Consider the following 13,684-nt stretch of genomic DNA (forward strand, 5'->3'; position numbering starts at 1 on the left):
ATTCTACTATATGGCAGAGCACCTAAAGGTAGAGATTGTAACACTTAGCCTAAATCCCCTTTGTGGAATCTGCTCTTGAGACAATCATAAGAGTCAAGCTTCAAATAAGCATAACTATATTTTAGCAATTTGTCTCCCTAAAACATACTTCCCCCCAGTATATCATGGAAAAGTCTCTATTTTTTCTCCCTGTAACAGTTAGGCAGTTCTAGATAGAAGACCTAACACTGGACTTGGAAAGACACTTATGTTTTCATACATAGGAGAGATAATCCAGAGCAGATGATAATTCATTGCGTGAGAGTGCTAACGTGTTAATCCAGCTGCTTTGAGAAACTGGAAGTGCTTACTGGGATTCCCAATTACAGTCTGAGCTGTATTTCTCTCAGCCTTGATGTGCAGATTAATATGGGAGCATGAAATGTAGAGAATTCTTACTACATTCAGAATGGTTTCTCTCTGAAAAAGGGCACTTCAGCCAAGTTCAGAATATGCAGCATACAATACTTGCTCTAGGAAGAAATACATTGATTACATGTTGTATTTATGGGGCCTACTTATCTTCTCCTTTTGGCTTGCTCTGTGTTTTCCCTTTGGTAGAGGACAGTGAATAAAGTGCAGTATCAGGAGCTGCCTTAAATGTTTTTCCTACCTCTTTTGCCATGCTTGCCTCTAATCTGCTTGGAGAGATGGAGCTCCCCAACGCTGAGAGCCAGCCAAAAATAGAAATGCTTCTTCCTGACTGCAAGCGTTTCTTGGGGAACACTTGTGAGAACACACACAAAGGTATGAGTTACCATAACTTTTTTTTTTTTTTAATTTGGAAAACTTCAGACCCAGCTGTGGTTTGCTATGCAGAGGAATGACTCCTTGGCAGTTTGGACTTCACAGTCTCCAAGTTGTTTGATTGCAATAACTTACTGTACATCTAGCAGTTTAAATATTGAAAACTATCTATATACATTACATTTTAGTGAGTTTTTTTTGTCTCTTGTTTCTCCTGAGGTGTTCTGTTTGTTTTACTGGCTATAGCTAAAAGGCTATACCAGCATCCGACTAGCTTAACCCCCAATATTTGAGAAGATTGGTGCAGGTGGGTTTTTTAATAGGAAAAATTGCTGAGGAGAAATTCTTAAATGTTTGTTTAGTAACACTTTTCTTACCTGACCTAGAGAGCAAGAAGTGAGCTATGATCATGGGATAGTCTAGCATGAATCTGAACTGTATAGGGTCACTTATGGTCAAAGAGAGGTGAAAACATTATTCTATAACAGAGTTTTGATTACATTATCTCTTAAGTAAGGTTCTGAGAAGGAATTTTACATTAAAAAAGTGGTTTTTTGTTGTTGTTGTTGACATGGTACTTTACAACAACTGAATCATCTACTATTCCCAGTTGTTAATACAACTGGATTGCAACTCCAGATGAAGGATCTGTGCAAGGCGGGAGGAGGCAGCTGTTCCTCTGCCTATTGCACAAGTAGTGGGGGATATAAGCAGCAGCAACAGGACTTTGATGAGCAGCCCAGCAGAATGTTTTCAAAAATGCCCTTGCTTAAACACAGTCGCTCAGCTGTTACAATAAATACCTATGTCCTCATGTAAAGCCTTAATCCTGGTAGTATTTACACACGTTTAACTTGAAGCACGTGTGTAAGTGTGTGTAGCATCAGAATCCAAGATTCCAACCTGGAGCTATTGTGAGCATAGGAGGTGATGTAGGAAAGAGGAGGGCAGATGGAGACCAGGGCTGAGTTATGGAGGGCTTTGAAGGCAAGGACAAGTTTTAACAGCAATGTTAGCATAAATTAAGACTCGCAATGTAGAGTTAGGGTTGAAAGCTAAATCTATGTCCAGCCTTAGGGCTTAAATATGACCCCTTTATATTGAATGAATTATTTGTAACTAATATAATGCAAACTGCCATACACTAACTATATGATTTTATACATGCACACACACACAAAAATCTTTAGACTTGGTTTCATGGCTTAAAGGCTTCAGTGAGCTTTACAGAACACATTCATTTATCCATAGTTTGAATTTACTAATCTGGGGAAGAGACAAGCTGGTCACTCACTCTTCTCCCTTGCTTTGTTCTCTGTAGATTTTCGGGAACTGTACATGTAGTGCGACATCCTCCTGGATACTACTGAATTGTTAACCCCCTTCCTTCCCCCACCCCCCTTCTTCCTTTCCAAATTTTGTCCTCACAAAGCCAAGAAAGAAAGGATTTTCCACTTCTGCCTTGCACTTGATACATCTCTGCAATTTAGTCTTCTACAAAATTAAGGGGAATCTCAAACATGGATTCTCATAGCTAAAGATGCGCTTGTCTAGTATTCAGTGGGTCCATAGATAAGAAATACATAAAGCTGTGTATTCATGTATGACACACTACTCATTTTCTTATGTCAGATTGGCATATAAGACTGGCTGCAGGTGCAGTCTTCAGACCTAAGCTTTTGGAATATACATTTTTACTACATTCTTGTGATCATGCATTATTGTTTACACAGTCTTGGTCTATTACAGTATCTGTATCATTTTAACTTTTCAGTCCATGAGGGGCTCCCATTGTATTATTTTCTGGAAATAACACTGCATAGCAAGAGATTAACATTATAAGGGTAAATCATCTTTTGCCAAGACTGTAAATTCCAAATAATTTAGCCAATTTGTTTGATCAAGAAATGCCATGTCTAAAATAATATTATCATTTATAAACCACCACCTCCTTTTCTAACCAAGAAGCTCAAGATTCTACACAAGTCGATAAGAACCAGTCATAAAAATAGATGGATTACTCTAATTAAAATATTGTAAGCACCTACTTTGCTATTCATATGGAATGTAGTATTGTTGTCTCCCTTTCACCACATTGTGAACCCCACCCCTCCAAAAATCATGAATCAGGTCCCAAAGAAGAGATTTTTAAAAATAATAATTTTTGTTGTTCCTTTTATTTGCCTCCAACTTATTGGGACATTAGAGAACATGTTTTCAAGCTTTTCTCTGCAACCATGAGGACTAACAGCTTTCCTTTTGTTAAGCATCAAGGCTGAGAGTCATATTCACATGACTCCAGGAACTGGGGCTTTAAGAAAAACACCAAATTTCATAGGACTCAAAATAAAATGGCAAGAATATTATTTGTAACTATTGCAAATATCCACTTTACACATCTCAATAATGCTACCAAACTAACTAACAAATACTGTATCATTTAACAATCAAAGTTCACAACAGAGACATCTATCCTTCAGGGTGAGACAGGCCATGGGGGAAAACTATGAGAGAGTTAAGGTATCTGTTCACAGGTCAATATAATTCTAATTTGCATGACAATTATCAATTGAAATTAATATCAAGCTCCAAGGCAAAGTTAGGAGAAACCAGCTGCAGAACACACACTGCAGAAGTCATTCCTCCCTTACATGTCCCCTTATACTATTAAAAAAAACCAACAACAACCAAAAACAGGCTCTCTTACTTCAGAGGAGTTGTTACCACTCTGGATCCAAAGGAAGCTAACAGAATTTGATGGCAGACAGTATTTTAGGCCAGGTGAAGAGGCTTCTGAGTGCTGCTGTTTATACCCCCACACACCTGGTGCTAGGCATGCATCATCCTATTACAATGAATGGGGAACTGCTTAGTTCTAAGTTTGCTGCTTTTCTTTGGTTTATTCTTTTTCTTATTTATTGTGTTTGTTTGTTTGTGGGTGACTGGTGCCGGGGGCCTCTACTTTTATTTGGCATGGGGAAGTTAAGATGCTAAATTATTTTTAATGGCTAGAAGAAAGCAAAAGCACATTCATTTTCCCCTCAGCTCCCCTCCCCCGACCCCAAGAAAGAAAGAAATAAAAAGAAAAACAAGTGTGTGTGTGTTGAACTGTGGTTCAGGAAATCATGTGGCAAGGTAAAAGTGGCTGAACAGACTGAAACCAGGAGAGGGGTTAAGGGTGGCAAAGAAGCCCAGGGACAATAAGGCTGGTTTTCACTGCTAGGCAAGTCACTGTAGGGTAGATCTTGTAGTGTAGTTAGGTCTTACTTCAGGATTCAATCCTGAAGGCATTCTCTAAACCAGGTCTTTATAATGGGTGGCAACTTTCATAACTATTACTTGAACTTTTTGTGACCTGCCACCTAGAGTGTGATATGTCTCATTATAAAACCAGAATTTGATATGCCTTTCACCTATACATGCCAAGAAATTCAGCAGATCTCTCTTATCATAAGGGCATTCGGCTGTGCCCTTTTAAAAAGACAGCTATACATTATAAAATCAATGAAATATATAGTACTTACAATTTTATCAGTTGGTACACTTTTGCTACACTGTGTCAGTCAGTAATTATACACCAGCTTATTAACAATAACCAAAATCATAACAAAAGTTTAACTTTGTAAATTTAATGTTATTTAAAAATAAACTAGATATTGAAATTGTTCTATTAGCTCTAATATATTGAGCAGTGCCAGATGTTAAAAAATCATGAGTTAAGCCCCACAATCATTAGATTTGCTGAAAATCATGAGATTTTAATAAATAAATGTGTTCTTTTTATTAACTTTTTAGTTTTCGTGCCTTTCGTATACACTCAGGTTACATTTTCAAACTTTTCTCTGTAAAAGCAGCAAAGAATCCTGTGGCACCTTATAGACTAACAGACGTTTTGGAGCATGAGCTTTCGTGGGTGAATACCCACTTCCTCAGATGCATGTAATGGAAATATCCAGGGGCAGGTATATCTACATATCTACACCAGCGACACCATCACAGGACCTAACCAGATCAGCCACACCATCACTGGTTCATTCACCTGCACATCCACCAATGTAATATACGCTATCATATGCCAGCAATGCCCCTCTGCTATGTACATCGGCCAAACTGGACAGTCTCTACGGAAAAGGATAAATGGACACAAATCAGACATTAGGAATGGCAATATACAAAAACCTGTAGGAGAGCACTTCAACCTCCCTGGCCACACTATAGCAGACCTTAAGGTGGCCATCCTGCAGCAAAAAAACTTCAGGACCAGACTTCAAAGAGAAACTGCTGAGCTTCAGTTCATCTGCAAATTTGACACCATCAGCTCAGGATTGAACAAAGACTGTGAATGGCTTGCCAATTACAGAACCAGTTTCTCCTCTCTTGGTTTTCACACCTCAACTGCTAGAACAGGGCCTCATCCTCCCTGATTGAACTGACCTCGTTATCTCTAGCTTGCTTGCTAGCACACATATATATACCTGCCCCTGGATATTTCCATTACATGCATCTGAGGAAGTGGGTATTCACCCACGAAAGCTCATGCTCCAAAACGTCTGTTAGTCTATAAGGTGCCACAGGATTCTTTGCTGCTTTTACAGATCCAGACTAACACGGCTACCCTCTGATACTAAACTTTTCTCTGAAACCAAGAGGTCTAGAAGCTTACTTTCAAAAGAAAAAAAAGAAAGTCTCAGGATTACAGGAATTGTGGCTTTAACAGAAACATGAAATAGCTCAAGATGTGATAAAATAGCATCAGCTGACAATGCTATTTCCATTGTGACATCTTCAATTCTTCTGTTTGCCTGCCCATGCCCCTGCCAGCTATACATAGGCAAAACTGAGATGACATGGGATGAAGACATCCCTTTGCCCATTGAAATAATTCTACACAGTTGAAAAAAGAATAATTCTACAACTGTATTGATTAGATTGCATAGTGTCTGGAAAACTGTCCCAAGAACAATGTCTAGACTTCAGAGAGGAGATCGTCTTTTAAAATTTGGATCATGTGCTATTGCTTGTACTCTAAAATGTAGGGTATGTCGACATTGCAGCTGGGAGGTGTAATTCCTAGCTCAAGTAAATGTACATGCACTTGCTTTGCAGCCTGAAAATAGCAGTGTGACCATTAGCTGCCCAACTACATACCTTGGATCTTGGATCTTGTACCTGGGCGAATAACTTGAGCTGTGCCACTAGGGCCGTACTGCTATTTTTAATGCACTAACTCAAGCAAAGCTGCTGTGTGTAAGTCCTCCTGAGCTAGGAATCACACCTCCTACTTTCAGTGTAGATAGGGCTGGTGCAACCATTTAGGCGACTGCTAGGATTTGGGGGGCGCTATTTTCTTCGGCAGCGACCGCAGCAGCCAGATCTTCGGCCGCCCCGGTTGCTGCCGGCATTTAGGTGGAGAGAGCTAGGGCAGGGGAGTGCGGGGAGGGCCACTTGCAGCAAGTAAGGGGGGGTGGTGGCACGCAGGGGAACTCCCCACCCCAGCTCACCTCTGCCCTGCCTCCTCCCCGAGCACGCCGTGGCTGCTTCACTTCTCCCGCCTCCCAGGCTTGCGGCGCCTAAGCTGATTGGCGCCGCAAGCCTGGGAGGCGAGAGAAGTGAAGCAGCCACGGCGTGCTTGGGGAGGAGTTGGGGCAGGGGTGAGCTTCGGGGGGGGTGCCTCAGGGCAGAGGGAGGGAGCTGCCACAGGGGGGGTGCCTCAGGGCAGGGGCACGGGGGGGGAAGAGCGCAATGTGGAAGTTTTGCCTAGAGCGCGAAACATCCTTGCACCGGCCCTGAGTGTAGACATAGCCATAAAGTAAAGGCTGGAGTGGGGCAGGAGGTAATTGAGTAGAAAGAGCATCAAAAAGCAAAAAAGACTTTTTCTTTTTAGTTCCAGCTCACCATTTTTACATGAATAATACAAAAAAAATAGCTTGCTATCAAAACTGGCAGAGTGAGCTAGGACTGCCCCCTTTTCACATTTTACATTTTCCAGCAACAAAAATACTTGTAGTACTTTATGGTTTCTGCAAATATTTGTAAACTCCCCAGTTTTGAGAAAGATAATTCAATAACTCAAAAGCAGATGTGAAATCTACTTGACAATATATTATTTTCCAGCAGTTGCTACATGTAAAACTAATTCAGTATGGAATGAGACTTCTCTGCTATCACAATCCCTACATTTCAGATATATCTGTAGGTCTGACTTAGTGAATTATGAATGAATGTATGGGACAGATTCTATTTTTATTGTAGATCAAAACTAGGAAGAGTTTCAGCATTTGTAGAAATTTTAACTAATATTTTTCCGATTACTCAGCGCCTGATTTGAAGACCATTAAAGTAGACAGAAAGATTCCCATTGACTTCAATAGCTTTTGGCTCAGGCTCTTAATGCCTAACTTCCTTACTCACAGATTGTCAATTCTCTTTCTTCTGTGAGGGTACAGGGATCTTAACTTATTATAAACTAGTGAAATAAAATCTTAGACAGAAATTCCTTTAACAGCAGAATTTTGTTTTCCTCTTTTTTATGTTAACAACATTTTATAATCCTGAACTTGTACACATATTTTAAAAAAATATTTTATACCATCTTTAGAGTTGAAAAGAATATTTTCAGGATCTATAAAACAGCTACAGTATACGAATTGTTTTGTTCCCACACCGTCCAGATTGAATCATTAACAGCAGACAAGAGCCAGAACCTTAACTCTTGATACAAACATCCCCAAGATTTTGCAGAAGTCCAGATCCAAATTTTGCAGCTCTGGCCCAACTCTTACTGAAACTAGCCATTAAATCCAAATTATGATTCATTTTGAGGTTACTCTGGGATGTCAGTTTTACCAATTCTCATCTCACAGCTTAGACACAGTACTGCTCACCAGAGAGTGTTTGTATGTGTCTACTTCTCTTCTACTGGTGGGTTGTTTCATTTACATTGTGCAAAATAAGTGTAATAGAATTTAACAGAATATTTCTCTGTCTGCAGTGAGGCCCAACACTCATTCTGACATAGGCCTGAATTCTGCAAGGAGTTACACAGGTCAACTCCCAGTGATTTTGTTAGGGCTTGTAACAGGGTGCTTACCCCACTCCTGCCCTGGAGGGCTTAAAACAGCCCTGGGAGAGGGCTGTGGCTGGAAAAGCAGCTACTAGGCTGACTGGGGCGTGGCCCAGCTGTAGCTGCTTCCCCAATCAGGCCTCAGCTGGCCCTAGTAAGAGGCTGGGAGCTAGGCACTCAATAGTCTCTCTCTGCATTCAGAGAGAGAAGGGTCTGGCTGTAGGGAGGTTAACCAGGTATCCGGAGTGGAGCAGGGCTGGAGAAAGGCCAAGGGAGCTCTGGCCTAGGAAAGCCCCAGGCTGCAGGCATATTAGGTACTGGGTTGCAGGAGCAGCCCACAGGTAGCCAGAGGCAGCAGGTCCAAACCCCTTTGCCTGTGATGAGTGGCTTATACTGCAGCCTGCCCCAGTGAATGGGGGCTACATGGAGACTGGGTAGTAGCCAAGACTGAGGCAAAGTGGGGATAGTGAGTGGGGGTTCCCCTGGGAGGGGGAGACCCAGAACTGTGGGGGTCCTGCCAGGGGGCAGCACCCAGTTAAAGGGGCACCAGGGTCTGGGGGGGAGAAACACGGGGAGCCAGCAAGCAGCAGTGGGACACTGGCTGACAGAAGGTGCTCTGGAGGCTGGATGAGCTAGTTCCCTGAGATAACCAGCAGGAGGTGCTGCAGCGGTGAGTACTGCACACTTACAGTCTATGCACACTCATGGCTCTGTCTACCCAGAGCTCTTTTTAAGGTCATAGTCATTCTTACATGTCTAAAACTGCAAGTGCACAAATAACTAAGCAGACCTGGAAAACCTATTCGCTAATGGTGAAATCCTGGCTCCACTTAATTCCATGGGAGGTTTTGCCATTGATTTCAATAAGATCAGAATTTTAACTCAAATATTCAGCCCTCCACCTAGACAGGCACTCCATCTCCCACCTCATGTTTAAGTTATCACACAAATGCTTTCCGCTTCTCTCTTCACTTTTACATGTTCTCTTGGAGAGTATGGCCAAGCATTTCTAAGAACTGCTGAGCCACTGGGCCAGACTCTAATCTAACTTACATGGACATAAAACTGCCACAACGCCACCAAAGTTAATGGAGTTACTCAGTACTGTCCTTAGGATTTATGGGGCCCTACGTAGTCTTATTAAACTGGTGCCCCTATGCCCGACGGCAGCCTGGGCTTGCAGGCTGGGGGGTGGTGGGGGAGGGTTGAGGCAGCAAAGGATACTGAGCCTCACGGCGGCGGCGAATCACAGTTCCCTACAGAGACCCCTCTCTCCCTCATACAGAATGCACGGTGCCGGCACATTCAGCTCTGTGAATACGGCCCCTGCCTAACGAGACTGCACCACGCACTGGGTGTGCAGGAGCTGACCCACTCTTACCTGCTGTCATGGGTGGTGGGTGAAGCTGCCGCTTGGGGAGGCTAGCTCCCCAGCCCACCTCTTCTGCCTGTGGCCCCGCCCATACTCCATTCCTGCTCTACACCAGGCCTTGCCCCACTCTACCCAGGCCCCATCCTCTCCCCACTGTCTCCATCCTCTCTGCCCTCCCCCTCCCAGCTCACCTCCTTCCAGCCAAATCCCTGAACCAAATGAAGCAAATGACATTAGAAAGGAATTAGAAGAGTGTTTTTTTCAAAAGAAAATGGAGTATGTTTTCCACTTCATGCCAGACGGTGAAGACTGGACATGCAGAAGGTGCCTAATTAAAAGCACTAAACTTGGGAATAAAAAAATGTTAGTCACAGGTATTTTGATATACCCTGAAGTTTGTCAGGGATTTATTTGCAAAAACTTTGTAGTAAGGGCAAGTCAGCTGTCCTGTTGAATACAACACTAAATATTATGGAATACATGATGCAGCTCTTCTCTGCTTTACATTTTCTTAATCAGTATTTCTAAGCTGATTTTATATTTTAAATGTACTTTTAAGCCTTCATAAAGTAATCATTCCAGATTACTACATATTTAACTCACTGAAACAACTACATTATTTTAAATTAATCAGTAACAAAGGTTTAGTGTGTTCATAACAATATTAATTGCTTTTAGAAAAAAAGAACACTAATTTACTTTGTGTGATCTCCATAACAATAGTTTATGAAATTTCACCAACTTTAAAAAATGTTTCCAAAGATTTTAGGCATAACAAAGGATTTTATCTTACTAAGGTACTAATTTTGCTAGAGGGTTATCTTAAAACTAGTTCATGAAATAGAAGTAAAGAAAGGGAAACTTGTTTGTCCAGCTATCTGGAAGGAAAGGGATATTGTCCTCTCTTCACAGGGTCAGCTCAGGCTTTTTTGCTGCCCCAAGTGGTGAAGAAAACAACAACAACAAAACTGCGCCGCTTCATTCCTTGGCGACAATTTGGCAGCGGGTCCTTTGCTCTGAGAGGGCCTGATGGACCCGCTGCCGAATTGCCGCTGAAGATCCGGACGTGCCGCCCCTTCGCATTGGCTGCCCCAAGCACCTGCTTCGATCACTGGTGCCTGGAGCTGGCCCTGTCTCTTCAACATGGGGGGGAAGGGAGAAAGGGATGAACAAGAAGGACAGGAAAACTTTGGAAGCAAGTTTTTTGTACTATAGTAATTAAAATTAAAATGTGTTTTCAATAAGGGTTGTCTTTTGAAGGATTTATTTTAAAAAACTATATGTCTGAAGAGCCAAGCATTTACGTCTAAAGATGAATATTCAGATTGCGCATCTAAAAATCTATGCAAGGATTTTGTAGAGATCTGATTTTATAATCTTCAGCAATCTTCTAATGAAATATTTTTAAAGCAAATTTTAAACTAAGGTCCTGTAGACTAACATGTTCTGAGTAAACATTACAGTTACTGGATCCCCTCTAGAGGAAGACTCACCAGGCTGCAGCAGCTAGCTGTAGGAGCCTGCAAGAAGGGTCCGAATAGTGATAGGAAGAGGTGAGATGGTGGACACTAAGACCCAGGGGTTCCCCAAATTTTCAGGTGCCCTGCGCAGCAGCATATGTTGCGTATGCCTAAGGATGGCCCTGGAGTTACTCCAGAATTACATCAGTGTAAATTAAATCAGAATCTGTCTTAGTGCATTACAACACTTTGTTAGTTAAAATGTATGCCTTATTTCCAGATAATAATTAACAGTGAGGATCATTGTTGGATTCTCCATCACTGACAATTTTTAAATCAAGATGGGATTTTTGAACTAAAGCATTTTTTTTTAAAGGAATTATTTTGGGGAAGTTCTATGGCCTGTGTTGTACAGGAGGTCAGGCAAAATGATCACAATGGTCCCTTCTGGCCTTGGAATTTAAGCATCTATGAATTATTCAGAGGTACTCTTCTATTTTGGATAGATATCTATTCTGGCTTTCAAAAAGTGGAAGAAACCCATCTAAATTGTACTTATGTGGAACAATTCATCTTAAAAGTACAATGGTAACTGGGTTTGAACTTTTAAAGTATGAAACAGACAATTTGTCCACTAGGCCAGACGTGCTGGAACAATTTGTATCATCGGGGTACTGAGAACTATTGGACCAAACTGTAAACCTTGTATATGATGGAAACCATTTCAAGCCAGGGGGTGCAGCAGCAACCCCAGCACTCCTAGTTCCAGCCCCTATGCACTAGCCTATACATTGCTAAGTTAACCGAAATAGCTAGAGATAGGTGTAACTTTGGCCACCAGTGGGCTTTTGTAATTATGTAATTAAAAAATCATATTGGAAAGTGTGACTAAAGAAGTAATAGTAAAAATCTAATGGTACAATTAAAATGTGTATGAACAGTTGGAAACAGGGACTAAAGGTCACACCAGATACTATTGGAAGGATAACACTGGTCTACAATTTTTGAGAAGTCGTCTGCTTCAGAGATAAAATGTGATATTTATTATGTATTTTGATGTACTGAATTCAAATATGACAATTAAAACAACTGATTGGCTACTGTTTCTAAGATATTTAAGTTTTTACATTTTATGTCTATGTATATTGTGTAGATAGTAGAGTTTTAATCATAAATTGTAAACCTAGGTCTTTTCATGTGTTTATGGTTGTTTACATGATAATATTTCACCTGTCCTGTTTATGTAACACTTTAAAATCAGCAAAAGGGTTATATAAATAAAATTTATTATGAAACAAAAGGCAAAAAACTATTATGTACATAGTTTAGTCCTATTCAGTGTCTACTTGGCACTTCTTGGCTTGTCTCTTGTATTCATTAAAGGGAGCATCTCTTGTCACTGTCCAGCAATAGTCTGCAAGCATTGATGGGCTCCATTTGCCCTGACAGCCTGCCAGGAGATTCCACTTCTGTAATCTGGAGCCCAACAGCTCTGCCTTACTCTTGGGTAGTTCCAAATCCTTGACAAGGTCATTCAGTTCACCTTGTGTTATGAGGTGTGGTTCAGAGGAGGAGGATGGGAGAAAATGTGGGTCCTGTGACATTGATGGTTCAGGACCAGAAGTTTAATCCTCTTCCTCGTCTGACTCAAGTGAGAATGATTCTGGTGCATCAGGAACCGGCAGTCCTTCTCCGTGGGGTACTGGGCGTATAGCTGATGGAATGTTTGGATAATGCACAGTCCACTTTTTCTTCTTTGACACACCTTTCCCAATTGGAGGCACCATGCAGAAGTAACAATTGCTGGTATGATCTGTTGGCTCTCTCCAAATCATTGGCACTGCAAAAGGCATAGATTTCCTTTTCCTGTTCAACCACTGGCGAAGATTTGTTGCACAAGTGTTGCAGCATATGTGTGGGGCCCACCTCTTGTCCTGATCTCCAATTTTGCAGCCAAAATAAAGGCGATAGGCTTTCTTAACCATAGTGGTTATACTGTGCTTTTGTGATGCAAAAGTCACTTCACTACAAACATAGCAGAAGTTATCTGCACTGTTCACACAAGTACGAGGCATCTGCTCACTTTGGCTAAACAGAAATGTGTCCCTTTGCAAAATCAAACACTGACAAATAAGAGAGCACGACACTGTATGATTTCTAGAGCTGATATAGGGCAATTTGTTCAGCAGAGTGATGTAAGCTTCGTTATGATTGCATCATCCATGACGTCTAGGAATAACATGATGCAATTCATATCATGTATGACACAATACCAGCTTCAGATTGCATCATTCATTGTTTTACTTAAAAAGAAAGTACTGTCCAGACCCAGTCATAGATTTATTCATAGATCCAGTTAAAGATATATTTTAGTCATTTCTGGTTTAAATTGAGATCCCTTCCCTTTATAACTCACTTATCCTCCGCCATTCCCAAGTCAAGGGTCGTATATACTGACCCAATAGCATATCTTGAAAACTACAGCCAGTCAACAATTTTAAACATCATTTGCGTTCTCAGTGACCCAGAATTAGTAATGTTGGACTACATTTATTTCAGAAGCATTTTGGCTGTAGAGTAGTGTAATTATTAATAATAATACTTAGCATATGCATATTCAGAGCAGTGGACAGTCTAATTAGTCCTCACAATGCCTCTGTTGAGATAAATACTTTTATTCCTGTTTTACAGGTGGGGAAACTGGAAGAGAAAGATGAATAGATTTTCCAGTGACCAGACTGAAGTAGCAGCAGAGTCAAGATTAGAGCTCAAAATCTCCAGGCCACACTGCCTTCCCACTAATGTGCAATCTATTACCTTTTATTTATATACTATAGTAAATGTGCATGAAGTTTACTATGAGTAAATTATATTAAACAGTAAGACTTGGATTTAGTCTATAATTCTTTGTATTTGACTTATCTGACCTTGAAATGTTTGAAGCCTGATTCTCCATTGACTTGCACCTTGTATGATCATTTACACCTGGGCAAGATGAGATTA

Source organism: Gopherus evgoodei, chromosome 3, assembly GCF_007399415.2.
Source record: "Gopherus evgoodei ecotype Sinaloan lineage chromosome 3, rGopEvg1_v1.p, whole genome shotgun sequence".
Lineage (NCBI taxonomy): Eukaryota > Metazoa > Chordata > Testudines > Testudinidae > Gopherus > Gopherus evgoodei.